The sequence below is a fragment of the Chaetodon auriga genome, chromosome 16 (assembly GCF_051107435.1).
Source record: "Chaetodon auriga isolate fChaAug3 chromosome 16, fChaAug3.hap1, whole genome shotgun sequence".
In the NCBI taxonomy this organism is placed as follows: Eukaryota; Metazoa; Chordata; class Actinopteri; order Chaetodontiformes; family Chaetodontidae; genus Chaetodon; species Chaetodon auriga.
This window is the reverse complement of record NC_135089.1, coordinates 17250003-17265351: the sequence shown is the minus strand read 5'-3', so window position 1 is coordinate 17265351 and position 15349 is coordinate 17250003. Positions and strand designations below refer to the sequence as shown.

Genomic DNA, 15349 nt, shown 5'->3' with positions numbered 1-15349 from the left:
CAAAGGGTCACAAGATAAATCTGAGGGGTTGTCATTAATGGGAAGGTTTTTTTTTTTTTTTTAACTTTTCTCTAATGTTGCTTGTTTGTGAAATATTGGATCAGTGAATGAAACCACGATAGCAGTTTGAAGGGGAAGTGTCTCCCTGCTGGATCTTCGAACAACTCATAGACATCTGAGACATGACAAGTGGCCATTTGAGTTTATGAGTTTATCAAAGGTTTTTATGTCAAGTCTTGATCTGAAACTAATACAAATGTACAAACCTTATTCCAAAAACGCCGTGTAAAACAGAAATAAAAACAGAATGCTGTCATTTGCAGACAGACGGTGTTTGACGACGGTGGTTTTCCAAAGTGTTCCTGAGCCCATGTAGTTATATCCGTTGCACAATCATGTGTTCTCAAAGAGGTGAACCTCACTCCGTCCTCGCTTGTGAACGACTGAGCCTTTCCAGGATGCTCCTTTCATACCCAATCATGATACTATCACCTGTTACCAATCAACCTGTTTACCTGTGAAATGTTCCAAACAGGTGTTTTTGGATCATTCCACATCTTTCCCAGTCTGTAGTTGCTCCTGTCCCAACCTGTTTGAAACGTGTGGCTGCATCAAATTCAGAATAAGCAGATATTTGTTGAGGTCAAACATTAAATACATTGTCTTTGTGTTGTTTTTAATTGAGTATATGAGAAAACAGAGGAGCACATCACGTTCTGTTTTATTTATGTCTTCGGGCATAAAGTAGCAAGTTAAGTACTTTCCACCAAGACAATGACAACATAAGACAATATAATTCTAGTTGTCCCGGCGTGTCTCTGGCCTCGGACTGTGTTTGTCCGTCATGTTCCAGCTGGTCAGCTTCAGCTTTGTAAAATCCATAAATAGATTTGCAGTTTTTTGGACGGTGCACCTGCAGTTTGGACACAGATGTTTCGGCCTCTTTGAAGCTCCGCGAGTTGTCTCGTGTTGCTTTGAAAACTCACATATCAAAGTGCACATTGCCAGACCCCCTTTCACATCCGACAAATGCTGCTAATTGGCATTGAGTGTGATATGAGCTAACTTTGCAGCAGTGTTTGCAAACTGTAATTATTTTAGTCTTGTGTTTCCATGTTTTCTCTGCTTGTCTTTCATAATTCAAGAAAAATCACAGAGGTTTGTGTGTTCTTGTCTTCCGTAACATCTTGATCATTTGTAATATGGTTTCTTATTAATAGCATGCATTTAGTATGTGAGGACAAGTATGTATGACAGACAAATTTGCTAATTAAGGCATTAATGAACATGTTTAATGACCCTATTAGCATACTGCAACTTATTCAGTTTAATGAAACAGTGAGTAATGATGGGACAGTAGGCCAGTGTTTTGCATGTTGTTCATTAACAGATCGTGTGCAGCAGTGGATACATGCATGAGTGTGTTATTACTATAATGTCACTTCATTTGCTGGACTGAAAGCCAGCTTACCTGTGCAGTAAATACTGTTACTCCACTCACCCTCAGCCGATGATTGTGCAATATATAATGCGAGCTTTCCGAGTTCATACCCTGAAAGTACACTCAGAGGCGAGGTAACTCATCACGCAAACTCACTATAATGCAAAGCACGCTGCCTTACAGTGCAGCGCTGTACCTCTATTACCTGCTGAGGGATTTTTTTCTGGTGAACGCAGCCTGCCCGCCCGCCTGTCTCTATCTAAATCATGTTGCTGAAGGCGCTGCTTGGCTTTACAGTTCACATGTGTCTTACCTGCATTTCAATCCTATGTGTTTATCTTGGTAGTTTCACGCTTTAGGTGAGAAACAAGGTGCAATGAATCTCCACAGTTTTAATCTCAGTGCACCGTGTTTGCTATACTGTTAGTAATGCGCTTTCTATGTTTGATAGCTTTTTTCTTTGTAACAAACAAACCCAGTGGTTAAGTTGCAAATGTGTGTGTATGTGTGTGTATGTGTGTGTGTGTGTGTGTGTGTGTGTGTTTGCATGTTTGTCTTCTGGCACCGCAGTGATACCGTGTTCCGGTAGATATTTTTAGCATCTTTTCAAAATTAATAGTTTTCAATTAAGAATTCAGATTCTTTGGACAGACAAAGATGCAGAGTAGAGATGTGACGAAGCAAACAGAGACACAGGGGAGCGGGAGGAGAGTAATGTTAACAAGGTGAGAAGGAAATAACAACACTCGCATTGTACAGATGACGATAGAAAAACAAACTCTTCAAATTCTATTTTTGGCTTCTTCCTGCCTCTCACATCCACTCTCTGACATGAATGCTGGATGATACTGCAGTGTCTGCATGTCCAATAAACACTTGTGATTATGTGCAGTGGCACAGCCGTAAAGCAGTCGTGTGTGAGGTACATATATCTGTATGTGTGTGTGTGTGTGTGTGTGTGTGTGTTTGTGCGCGCACGTCACCAGCTCATTCTCCAGATGCAGGATTCAACTTCTGTTCAGTGACACAGCATGCAGGGAGGCGAGGAGAGAGCGGATGTGACTGCCAAAAGCTGGCTTTAGTGCCACAGCTGGTGTGTGTGTGTGTGTGTGTGTGTGTGTGTGTGTGTGTGTGTGTGTGTGTGTGTCTGAATGTGTCTGAATGTACACAGCGTGCACCGTATGTGTATGTACACTTTCAAATGCGCGTGTTGCAGCACGGAAGCCATACATGCGCATTCATCCGTGTGTGCATGCGCGCAGAGGCACAGCGAGGGAGAGGAAGAATAGCTCGCACCTCCACAGTGTGTATTCTGTGGCTGCTGTTGAAACCAACTGTCAGGCAGAGAGCAGAGAGGGAGGAGACAAGTAGGGGGATGGGAGCAGGCTGACTAGGTGTGAAATCATAACCAGTGCTTATGGATGTAGAAAACCTTACATCAGAGGTGCTTATGTGTATGAAATCACAGCCAAGGGGGGTTATCGGCCAGTAAAGGGTTTACAGGCAGCTTCCATTCGTGATGAACCCAGCTGTGCGTCAGTGGCAGGAAAGAGGTGCTTGGATTGATTATTTTTAACCATCATCATTCAGGATGATCAAACTATCCTCATTAAAATGTTTGATTCAGAGCCCAGAACCTTTGGATAATATTCTCATCCCTGGTGCTCTGGGCTCAAACATCACATGTCCAACTCTTTCTCGGCTGTGAACTCCGTGTAGCTTGATATTTACACCAAAGTGGATCAGAGAGGCTCAAGTCAGGTCAGGCTGAGGACTTTTTCGTTTTTTATGCTGCTGAATTTGGATCAAAAACACATAGAAAATGTCATTTTTCATCATTTGGTTAATAGTTTCAGGAGTTTACGCTTTGAAAAAATCCATACATTTGACCTGAAGTGCTTTTGGCTCCGGTCAGACCAGACTCAAGTTTTCAGCTCCAAAACTAATACCACAATGTGAAAAGATCTCCTGTAGCTTCTTAGAAAGCAGCTCATATAGTATAAATTCATAGGAAGATTACTGGGAAGGCCTGTCTGATGCAATTATATGGAAACACACACATTTTGTCATTGGTTCACTTACAATAAATCATTGCAATTATTTTGTAGTATAACCTAAAGAGTTTTGTGTTTTTCGGACAGTTGGAGAGACAACAGGAAAATAGGATAGAGGAGTAGGTGGAATAGGTAGAGAGATGCCACAAAGAGATGACTCAAAAGCAGGAGTGTTGCTGTTCATGGTCGGCGTATGGTAAGGTCACAGGAGACAGCTAAATATACACAATGTGTAATTTGCCTTCAAGCATACAGTTCAACATGTAGGGAGAAAGAAGTTTCCAGAAACACAATAAAGGAATTTTGAATGTTTATTGGCTTTAAATGGAGCTGCTCTGCTCTCAAATCAGCGACTTCTCATGAACTCAACAGCACCAAATAACATAGTTCCCTTCTTAAGTGTTTCAAGGAAATCATTAGGAAAATGTAGATTTACTAAGGAAAGTTAAGCACAGATATGTGAGTATGTCGAAGAGTACTCCCCCCATTTCAAAGGTTCAGAGGTCAACTTTATTGGCGTGACAGACGGATGTCTTTGCCAAAGCCGTTCCACTGTCGGATCAGCAGTGTGCATCCCACAGAGCAGCCTCTCTTCTTATTTCCAAGCCAGTTTCTCTTCTCTCCCGTTCACATACTATACACCTCTACAGGTGTGAGCTGCCTTTGTGGCAACTGTGTCCACTTTCTATTGACCCAGCACCTGACAGCAGCATGCTGAACCTTGTCTCTCTGCTCTGCTTATTATCTTGGCCTGCTCCTTCTTTTCAGTTCATCTGGTTCTTTGTAAATAACGTGTCCAGAGGTGTGAAATCTGTTAATCGATCGTGACACTGATTGTGGGCCACTGTTGTAGGTTGACGAAAGAGACGGAGAGAGGGAGAGAAAGAGAGAGAGTGAGAGGCCACGGGGATAGAAAATGAGAGTGGATTGGTGTGAGATATAATGCACGTGAGGGAGAGTGTGCACGTGCACGAGAGGGTGAGAGGACAGGTGAAACAGAAGAGGAGGAAGAGATGAAAGAGAGGGAGAGCATGGGGATGAGAGACAGGAAGAGAATAATGGATGGGCTGTGTGTGTGTGTGTGTGTGTGTGTGTGTGTGTGTGTGTGTGTGTGTGTGTGTGTGTATATGTGCAGTGGTGGGAGGGTGAATGAAATATTCCTAATTGCCAGGCTGAAGGTTGCTGGTTGCTGGTTTAACGGCTTGATGACTCTAATGGGCCATTGTGTGCCATTTAGATATTGTTGTGGTTAAAAAGCTTTGGCAGCCACAGAGGACGCCTGTCACGGCAGCAAGCAGAGGGAAGACGGGCCACACACGTGTGTCTTAGTGTGCGTGTGTGTGTATGTGTTTGTAAGAGAGAGAGGCAGAGCAAAGAGATTTCTTATTTCTCTAGTTTTCACATGAATATATCCACAAGTGGGTGCATCAGACTTCACTTGAACATACCATATAAACATGTTTAGCGACCGTGTTACATCAACAACCATCAACGACTGAAAAAGCAGACAAAAACATGAGTAATAATGGAATAATAAGCAGGAACATGTATCTCTCAGTCTCTACAGATCATATACTGTGCATACTTACATATGCATACAGTTGTGCATGCCCCAGAGCACTCAGAGTAATCTACACATGTACTTGAACACATGCTGTGTATTATATATCTATGCATTCAAAGTATCTGTGGACAAAATGAAGAGACACACTTTTTGCATGCATATCGAGGTATGTTTGCCTGTGGGCACACACAACAGAAAGCCTCTGTATAAAACATGTCCACAGTGTCTACATGTACAATAGAGTACAGTACGTTAACTATTGTTCCCAACTCAAGTATGGACATGTATGCACATACACCTGAAGACCTTCGGAGAACAGAAAATGAAACTGCGTGTTATGGTGGCCGCGAAAAAAAGTCAGATGTCCTAAACCCATACCCAAATATTAGATATTACTGCAACCACTATCCGGCCACTTGAGGTCACCTTGAAACTGTGATTTTGAACAACATACGGTTATTGGAAGTGCCTGACACTTGACCAGCTGGTTTTATACATACATCCCCAGGGTTTTCCAATTGTTAATCCACTGGGTCTTCACCCCCTCTGATGGTGGGAATAGATAGAGACTTTTGTGTTGGTTCTTGCAGCAAATAACAGAGAAATTGGTAGTGTTACCTTCTGTATCTTTATCTTACTGGAGTTGGTGTCATAACTAGGAAAGTAGTAGTTAGTCGATAACTCCAGTTCTGTGAGTACGTGGTAGCGCTCTCCCTGCACATTATCGCAGCCACAGTAAAGCACATTGTTTTTAATATACTAAAACATTTATCGCAATGACTGTATTGCGGAATCCATGTCGTGGCAGAGCTTAACGGTGACAAACTGCTATACTGCCCACCCTTATGACTGACAGGGCCAGTGTGTGCTCCAAGAAGACTCTGACAGCCACAGCAAGAGGTTCAAGTGTAATCACAAATATAAATGACTTTAAAGCACCAGGATGTAGGATTTAGTGATATATAGCAGTGAGGTTGCCAACTTTAGTTTGTAATGTAATCAACAACTTAACACAACTTAAGTGTGAAACAGCAGCAGTAGGAAATGTTCATTTTGCAATTGTAGTCACTTACTACAGCTCTGATAGGGCTGCAGGACAGTGAACAGTGAGGCTGTCATCAGGTAAAGGAGTGCTGGATTACATGCTGCATGCTTTCCTGTGAATCCATCGCATGTCTGAAGGGAATCTGAATGCTGTGCAGGAGCTCCGACACTGACAATGAAAACTACTATTAAAGAGGTCAACAGAATGTAAAGGCTGAAAAAAGGCAGACCATAAATAGAATCAAAATTGGGGTTGATTTCTTGAGACAGATTTTAACTTAAATTATGGTCATGCCAATAAAACAAATTTGAATTTCAAAGAGAAAAGAGAGAAAGAGATGGAAGGATGCAGAGGCTGTGAGTGAATCCTCGTCTTAAGTATTTATAAGTCCAGCGGCAAGTTTTGACTCCATCTGTCCTCAAGCTAAACAACTCTCTCTTCTCTGGTACATGCAACTCTGGCTCTCTGCTCTCTTGTCTTTTTTAAAGCTTCACTGGCTCCACTTTCTTTTAATGAGGACAAGCACACACACACACGTACAGGTGTGCATACACACACACACGCGCGCGGACACAGGTAACCACAAGCGCACACCAAGAAAGGATCTGATGGTGACATAATGAGGGAGTGTCTCTACGTGTTAGCATCTTAAGAGACTGTGAAAAGGAGGGAGGGCGGTGTGCAGAGCAGAGGAGGGTTTTAAGTGCTTGTGCACGGCTTTACGCAGCAAAAACAGGGTTTGTTAGTCAGGGAGGGAAGACTGGAGCGAGTGAGGTATGAGAAGAGGAGCATACAGATTGGCTTATTGTCTTAGCCCATCTTCTAACATGTTCTGTTGTGGAGACAACCCCCCGCCACTGTCACGCCAATAAAGCAGATTTGAATTTTAATTTTCATCACAGTGAATGAAAGGAGCCCTCAGCGGGGGAGCCTCACAAGTGAGGGATGGGGTAGCAGAGAGAGAGACAGGGTGGTCTGTGTGAATCACAGATGAGAGAGGAATGAGGGGTTTGTGAGGGAAGGAACACATGGACCTTTCTCAGCTTTCTCCTCACCACGTGCCTCCTCGTAATTTCTTTCTTTCATCATCACAGCGATACAGAGCATTTGTTACATCTGTCGTTGAGCCGCTGCGGCGCCGACCTCCGTGCCCCCCTCTCCTCAAGGTGTCGGGGAACGAAGACTTGAGGCTTATTCTGCAGTTCCACTTGTTAAGTCACTGTGGATGAGAGCGCTGGCTAAATGCCTGAAATGTAAATGTGAAACGCCGGGGATGGGGAGAGCGGTGGAGATAGAAGAGGAGGGCGATAGAGAGGGTAGTCTTTGCTTTGGGAGGGACGGGACTGGAGAGGAGAGGAGGAGGAGGAGGAGGAGGAGGGGGAGGAAGGAGGTGGGAGATAGGGAGGGTGGTCTCGCCACTGACAGTGACTGAGAGCGAGCCTTTATCGTGTTGCCAGGAAAAGAACACAGAAGCACATATCAACTGTACTCTCTCTCTATTTCCCTTTGCTCTCCGCTCACCTCTCCTCCTCCCCCTCGCTCTCTCTCCTCCCTCTGAAGATTGGGTGGTTGCATGTTTCACTTGTTTATATAGGCTCCAGATGCCTTGCCTTGTTGCTGTAGCACATGCAGACGAATCGCAGTGAACTGTAAAACTGGGGGTGAAGTGACGAAACCCCGGTAGTGGATTCATGTGGGATGAGAATGTGTGTGTGCTTGTGTGTGTGTGTGTGTGTGTGTGTGTGTGTGTGTGTGTGTGAGAGAGATGGAATTCAGTTTTCATAGTGTGAAGTGGCGAGAAACAGCCCCAGCGTGATGATGGCTCCGGGCCTACAACTGACAGCGCAGCCCAGGTGCACCCTGGGATGTACGTATGATAGATGGAGAGAGGGAAGGAGGAAGAGAGCTGAGGAGGAGAGAGAGACTTAGCAGGGGAGGCTAAGGCGAGAAGGAAGGAAAAAGTTACAGAGGTTGTCAAAGGATGGAGAGGAGGAGGGAAGCAAGGCGGGAGGGAGAGAGGGGGATAACAGGGGGAGAGATGGAGAGCTGAGAGTTGAGGGCAAGCCGGAGCAGGAGATTGAAATCAGCAGATATGACAGGAGTGGAGGAGATAGCAGAGGACAGACGGAGAGAGTGGAAGGGGAATAAATGGATTAATAACATCCCTCATCTGGACTTTGCTGCCCCTCCTCCCTCCCTCCTTCGCTCCCTCACTCCCCGCCACTTCTGTCTCTCTTCCCACCCGCTCAACCCGCCGTCACCTTTCCCCGCCTCCCCCCTGCTTGGAGCAAGGGACAGGAAGGAAGATGTCTGACTACAGAAGCGTGCTCACCTCCCTGACTCCCTAAACCACTTTACAGCCGCCTTGGGACACTCTGTGGTCCTCCTGAACCTCAGCACATTCACTGTCCCCGCCTCCCCTCCCAACCCAGAGACTTATCCTCCGTCTTGACTGAGGAAAGACTTATAACTCTCTGTGAGAGTTGAAAACAGGACGGCTGAAAAGCAGCAAAAGACTCATAATACACCAATATGATTAAAAACTGGCAGTCTATCGTATGAGGAAGCTTTTGAGTTTGCACCACAAACAACATGTCACATTGCACATCCACAGCCTGTATAAACAACTTCAAAGCACCATCAAGTCAGAATTCAAGGTGTTTACTGAGCTGTGCTTCCCAAGCTATTATATGCATAGGCTGTTAATCAGAGCATAATCAGCATATTAACCACAACACAGAGGGCTGTCTGAAGAAAAAGCGATCCGAGACGTTTTCAGCCAGATGATGTTTTCAATTCAACATGGTCGAAACATACGAGTGATGATGTGTGCAGCAGTAGATTTGCACGCCCAACACGTTATGCCTGGCTTACATACATTTGAAAATGATATTCATGCAGTCATCCTCATTTGAGAACGTTTTTCCACGACAGCAAACAGCAGTCCTGAACATGTCACAGTCGACAACGCTGAACGCGAGCACGAGACCTGCAAGGAGATGACGAGGGATAGACAGCACCGTGGCGTCTGATAATGCAGAGGAGACGTTACTGTTAACAGACTTCAGTTTTCAGTCTAGTTATACACTGATAAGCCACAGAAGTGTAACATTAGGCTTCACGACCAAAGAAAGTTTTTACACCATGTTGACACTTCTGACATGTTCTCTCTCTTGTCTATAATAGTCAATAAAAGTCATGCATGGGTTAAAGACTCACTTTCCAGCTTATTATTCATCACTTCGCCTCGCCCTGAGACAAACACACAGATATAAAAACCAGACTCCGTCCACATACTTTGTAGACTCACCCTTCCCTCCAGCCACACTATTTAGTCTCCTTCGCCTAACTCCACCAGACACAGACGCACACAGAGAGAAAGAACTATTACCGTTCTACAAGGACCAGGGGACAAACAAGAGCAGCAGCAGGAAAAGCATCAGACTGCAGAGGCCCCTCGGTGGGTCGTCTGCTAAACTTAGAGCAGAAATGGGCCAGAGAGAAACGATCTGTGCACTGGTGTGTCTGTGCCTGCGTCTGAGCGTTAAGTGGTATTAACTTCAGTTCAGATGCTGTCTGATTATGTCAAGATGTCAAACAAAACACCCTCTGCAGCACTGCGTTTCTCACCCAGTTTAATGTCATCCCTCCAGTTCCTTTTTAGATGTTTGTTTTTATTTCTGTCTTCCTTTGTCCCGCTTTCCTTTCCTCCTGGAAGGGCACGGCGCAATCAAAACCAAGTTGAGGCAAAATTAGTCAAATATTTTAATGAAGACCTGTGCTTTTTTTAATTAAGGTTCTAAAAGTACTTAAAATAAGGTCACTGTTAATTAGATGATGGTCTGACAAATGTGCAAGCTAATTAAGCTAGTATGTGTTTGATTAAAGATAAGTAGGCTTCCATGATAAGAAATGTGATGATGAGGCACGAGAAGAGCGAAGTAGAGGGAACAAGAGATACGCCTGGTGAGGGGAGGTTTAATTGAGGCAAGGATGATAAGTGTGTGTGTGTGTGTGTGTGTGTGTGTGAAGTGACAGAGAGCGAACGAGGGACAGAGAGGAATGAAGGGGGAGCAGAGGGGAGGGCTTGTCATCAATACGTAATTTCAGCGCTCGTTGGTGATGGCGGCTTGTGCACACAGGCTTTATCAGAAATGAATGCGCTTGAGCAGCTGTGTGTGTGTGTGTGTGTGTGTGTGTAGCCCTGCATCCAGCTCTGCTGTGTGTGTGTGAGTGTGAGAGAGAGAGAGAGAGAGAGAGAGTGAGAGAATGCCTGTGGCTGTGGTGAGTTTATATCTCCAGCCCACTGTCTTTTAAATTCACTATATTCAAGTGAAGGCCAGCTGTTCCACCTTTCTTCCTGCCTCCCACTCCAGCTCTCTTTTTTTCATCCCTCCATCCTCTTTCCCACTCTCTCTCTCTCTCTCTCTCTCTCTGTCTCTGGCTGGCTTCTCTTTCCATCAGGCAGTGCAGCAGCAGTCAATAGCACCCCCCTCACCCCCCCGCTTAAGTTCAAAGGAGCCTTTATAGGAAGGATAGAAATATGCATTGCCAAAAACCTCCCAGCAACAGACACCATCATCTCAGTCTTTGTCTCTCTCACACACTCATACTGTCTCTCTCTGTCTTTGCCTCCTCCTCCTCCTCACTACTTCCTCACAAGGAAGAAAAATACCTATATGGTGTACAGTGCACTTAAGGTTTATTAAAACTGCTTTGACATCAATAGTGTTCCAAAGGGAATGACCATCCAGTAAATTTAAAGGGCTAATTAGGGTGTAAGCCCCCCGTTACATGTTCTCCTACATTATCTGTGGTGGTTTTTGTATTTTAAATCAGCATTTCATGATATCTAGGTTGGTATCATCCACCCAGAGTCAAGCAGTTAAATTAAAATAATACATGACGCAGAAGTTGAGGGTTTGCCTCTTTTTCTTGTCTACTGCCCCACAAATCTTTATTATGCACAGGTCCATAAGGTTGCAGCCAATCGGAGACAGACCCTCAATCTGAAATCTGCCAGACCTTGTGCATCAGTTAGTATTTAAAAAACAAAAAACCTACCTGATCGAAATGACCCGGGGATAATTAGACCTGATCCGAAATGCATTCTACCGAAACAACCCCTAATAGACAGAGAACACCGACGGCAGCAGCATGTGTCATCCGTCAACAAGCAGGCGTGGGGTCGGACAGTGCAGCTATATGATAATAAAAATGTCCTAAGAACTGTTGTGAGGACATGGAAACTATGATTTAAAAAATAATAAATTTCCATGCTTCAAGAGCTAATTTATAGAAATAATTGAAAGCCCTATTTTACCTCCAATTAAACATGATATAGCCAACTCAGCAATAAGATAATCATTTTCTAACCAATTAAATATCCATGAATCTAATTCCAAAAAATTTAGATTTGTAAATATATATATTAATATATTTTGATATATTGAATTTGCAATCAGTCCAAATCAAGTTCAGGGTGGACCCATGAGGACTCTTTTATTCATCTACTTAAATCCAAGGGAAAACACATTAATGTGAGATGTGTGTACTTTCAACACACTTTCCAAGACAGACAAATCTAAATAACATGAGCACAAAGTGACCCCACAGTAAATATCAGAATGCTCAAATACAACAGCAGGAAACATCACGAGTGTGTTGCAGCCTCGTGCCGGCTGACACGAGCGCTGTGTGTCTGACAATAATGCATTCTGTGGTGTTATTATATGGTTTGATGTAAACGACCTGGTCTGTCAGCTGTCAATCAGACTAAAAGCACTGAGGAAATGTGCTTTCTGCAGCTCCGGCGGTGGCACAGTGTGTCATGTTATACTGCGATGTTTCCTGTGGTTGCACTTGAACTCGACATGGACAGAATGCAGCGACTATGAGTGCAAATGTGTGTGTGCGCTTGACCTGTGAGTGTGTGTTCCCATATTCCCCTTTGTTTGTTTTATTTGATCACTTTACAATCCACTTAGCAGTTTAGCAGTGTGCCTCATGGTGTTTTATCGTGTGGTGTGTGTGTGTGTGAGTGCTTCTGCGTGTCTACAGCAACACCCCAGTATTAGTCTGTGACTGCAGTGTTGATTTGTCATTTTGCGTTTTGTGTTGTGTGTGTCTGGGTTTCGAATGCAGCTTCTTCTGTGTGGGCTCGCGGGCCTGCATACTTAGTGTGTACATGTGAGGACGTCAGTGTCTGTGTGTAAAACTATTCAAATCTGTGTGTTTGCTTGTAGGTGTGTGTGTGTGTGTGCATATTCCAGAGCAAGATTGGAAGTGGGTCTATTTCTTTTGCAGTCACTGATGTGCCCCTGTGTGTGTAATTGAAATACCTGAGTTATTGACTCTCTCTCTCCCCTCCAAGTCAAATAACTGCTGCAGGAGTGTATGAGTGCACTCATTTGGAGGCTCTGGGGCAGAGCAGGCAATTCTGGCAGCCCAAGGCCTGTCAGCCGTGGACTACACACACACACACACACACACACACACACACACACATGCCCACAAACACACAGGTATGTATCAGCAAGCCCTACTGAGGCCAAACAAATACGGACATGCAGGCACACACAGGCAAAATTTGTGGCACAAACATGCAGATATGCATTGATACACACATACAAACTACACAAACTGGCACACACACACACACACACTGAGTGACACACAGGTACTGATATGTCTCTATCTCCACACACACACACACTCTCATCCCGCAGAGGAGGGCACACATGTGTCTCGTCTCTCTCTTCCTCTCCCTGACAGCAGCAGTCCTCCGTGGCTGAACAACTCAGGCTTAGCCTCCTCCTGCCTAAATGGCTGGCTGACTGGGTGACACACACACACGCACGGCCACGCACACACACACACCTCCGCTTGCCCGCTCCTTCACTGAGTCCTGGCTTCCTGCCCCTTCACCGCTCACTCGCTCCACACAGGATCACAGCCGTCTGCCAGCCTGCCCTCTTCCTCTCCATTCATCCCATTGTCACCACATTGTCCTCTGCCTCTGTCCCTCCGGAGGCTTCAAATCTCAGCTACATCCTCGTTGCTTTTTGTACATCTCCATCTTTTATTCTCGCTTGCTTAATTCCTTTCTCTCCCTTTAGTTTCCCTCTGTTTTCCTCCTTTCTCTTATCTGTTCCCTCCCCTACGGTTTTATCTGCTCTTTTTCCATCTCTCGTCGTATCTCTCCATCTCTCTCTCCCCTGTCTCCACCGGCCATTCATCCTGCTGTATTGTGTGGTGTAGTGTATTGTTGTCTGTGTACAGTAGCCAACGCTGACGTCAGCTGTGGATCCACAGAGAAGACAGTGACCGGCTCAGAAGCGTTTTCAAAGCCTTGCTGGCTGGTCTCCTGCGTCTGGCTGACTGACTCGCTGGCCTTGCTACCCCCTCTGGGAATTTTAATACTCACTAATCGATCACCTCGTGCCAACAGAGGTGATAATGTGGCCAGACCCTAATTATTGTTGCTGTAAATGAAGCGGTGTTTTGCAGCACTTCATTTTATTCAAGGTTTCTTATCATTCAACCTAGTCCCTCCAGTGAATTTTTATTTTATTTTATTTTACTACCATATCTCTCACCCTGCCTCTTTCCCTGCTTCTGTGTCTGCCCCGCTCTTCTTTTAGCATGTATTTTTCTCAAAGGCTAATGAAAATTCTGCAGACCTCTGGCACTCTGAATGAGTGCGTCGGACAGTACATTAATACTGCTCTTAAGAAGAGAGCGATAGAGAGAGGAAGCCAGAGGAAATGGGGGGCAAACAGGGTGGCGGGGTGCTGCGTAGAGGATAAAGGGGGGAGAGGGAGTGCGCGATTCTGGAAATTCAATTATAACTGTGCCCTGGCAGTAATTCCACTGGTATAAATGGGACGGCAGAGAGAGAGAGAGGAGAGATGGATAGAGGTAGATGAAGGATGAGAGGGAAAGAGGAAGAGAAGAGATAGAAAGTTGAGGAACGAATGGATCCAAGCTGGCCGAGAAACAGGAGTACAACATTTCATGATTTTGGAGCTCAGCATTGGATGCACATGAGTTTATATTTCATTTTTTAGATTTCATTTCAATGTTTTGAACCTCGCAGATGCAGGACGTTACGCTCATTATTCGAAAGAGTGTTCAGCAAGTGTTTCACATGCGCATTGTTCCACTCAACATGCCACCTCAGTGGTATGGCCCTGATCTCATTAATGCAGAAACAAGGTATTGGATCAGCCCATGTGCATCCCCTGGGACGGGCAGGCTAGCCTTTGATGTTGAGTGAAGCACAGAGAGTCCTAATGGTACAGACACACTGGATTCGTTGACGGATGTTAGGTCAATGGATTCAATGCATTTTCCATGGGGAGCAGGAGATATGGCTGCACGGTGCATGATGGATACGACACGGCGAGTGGACGGACCAGTCGCCGTATCTGAATTCGTATTATCACGACTCGACCTCTGCTTAATGCAAATGACACCAGGCTCGCGAATAGCAGATCAGACTTTCAAACTGTGCAGGGCTGATGAAATGTGAATCAACAAACTGTAACATAAGAAAGTTTGTGACCCTGGCCACCATGTTTAAAACAGATGAGCCAAAACCAAGCAACCAAGCTGGGGCTTTCAGTGGTCTGGTGCGTTCAGATGCGTCCTTGCCGGTTTGTGTTTTTTTCCATACACTAAGAAGCCAGGGAGATTTCAACACCCGGCCTGTCAGTCTGTCTGTCTGTCCTGGCTGTCGGCTTCACCTGATTTCCCTTACATACAGTCCACAGTCAAACATGAGATGCACAACAAGCTCATTCATACCATGAGCTACATAAATGGCTTGAATATCCAAGAACATGAACACACTGCTGTACATTGTGTACACAGGAGTTGGGCTCGCACACTGACTCACCCATGCACAGTAACAAGCTCATGTCGCAGAACTGCAGTCTTGTCTAGACTCACATTTCTCACCTCCTCCTCTTCTTCTGTCCGGCTCAATATTCCATTTCAACACTGGTGGCAAGATGCAGGCTTGGATATCAGTCTGGGAGCGATGTTTACTGGAGTCTGACTCTGACTGTACTGCTGTTTGGTTTGCTGTACATTCTGTATCTCTCATACTCAGATTTAGCCTCTCCAAGGGAAGTTAGTGAATGTTTTATGCATAGTGTGTCCATTCTAGGCACCATTTCTGGTGTATTTATCGTCTAATATCTACCACCTTGTAGGTTATGTTGAAATTGCGTTGTTCTGAC

General features: G+C 44.9%; 1 protein-coding gene across 3 annotated transcripts in view; it reads left to right on the top strand.

Moving 5' to 3' along the window:
* The window catches only part of grin2ba (glutamate receptor, ionotropic, N-methyl D-aspartate 2B, genome duplicate a), a 119077-nt gene that overhangs the window by 52938 nt on the left and 50790 nt on the right, over positions 1–15349 (top strand). The window lies entirely within an intron of this gene.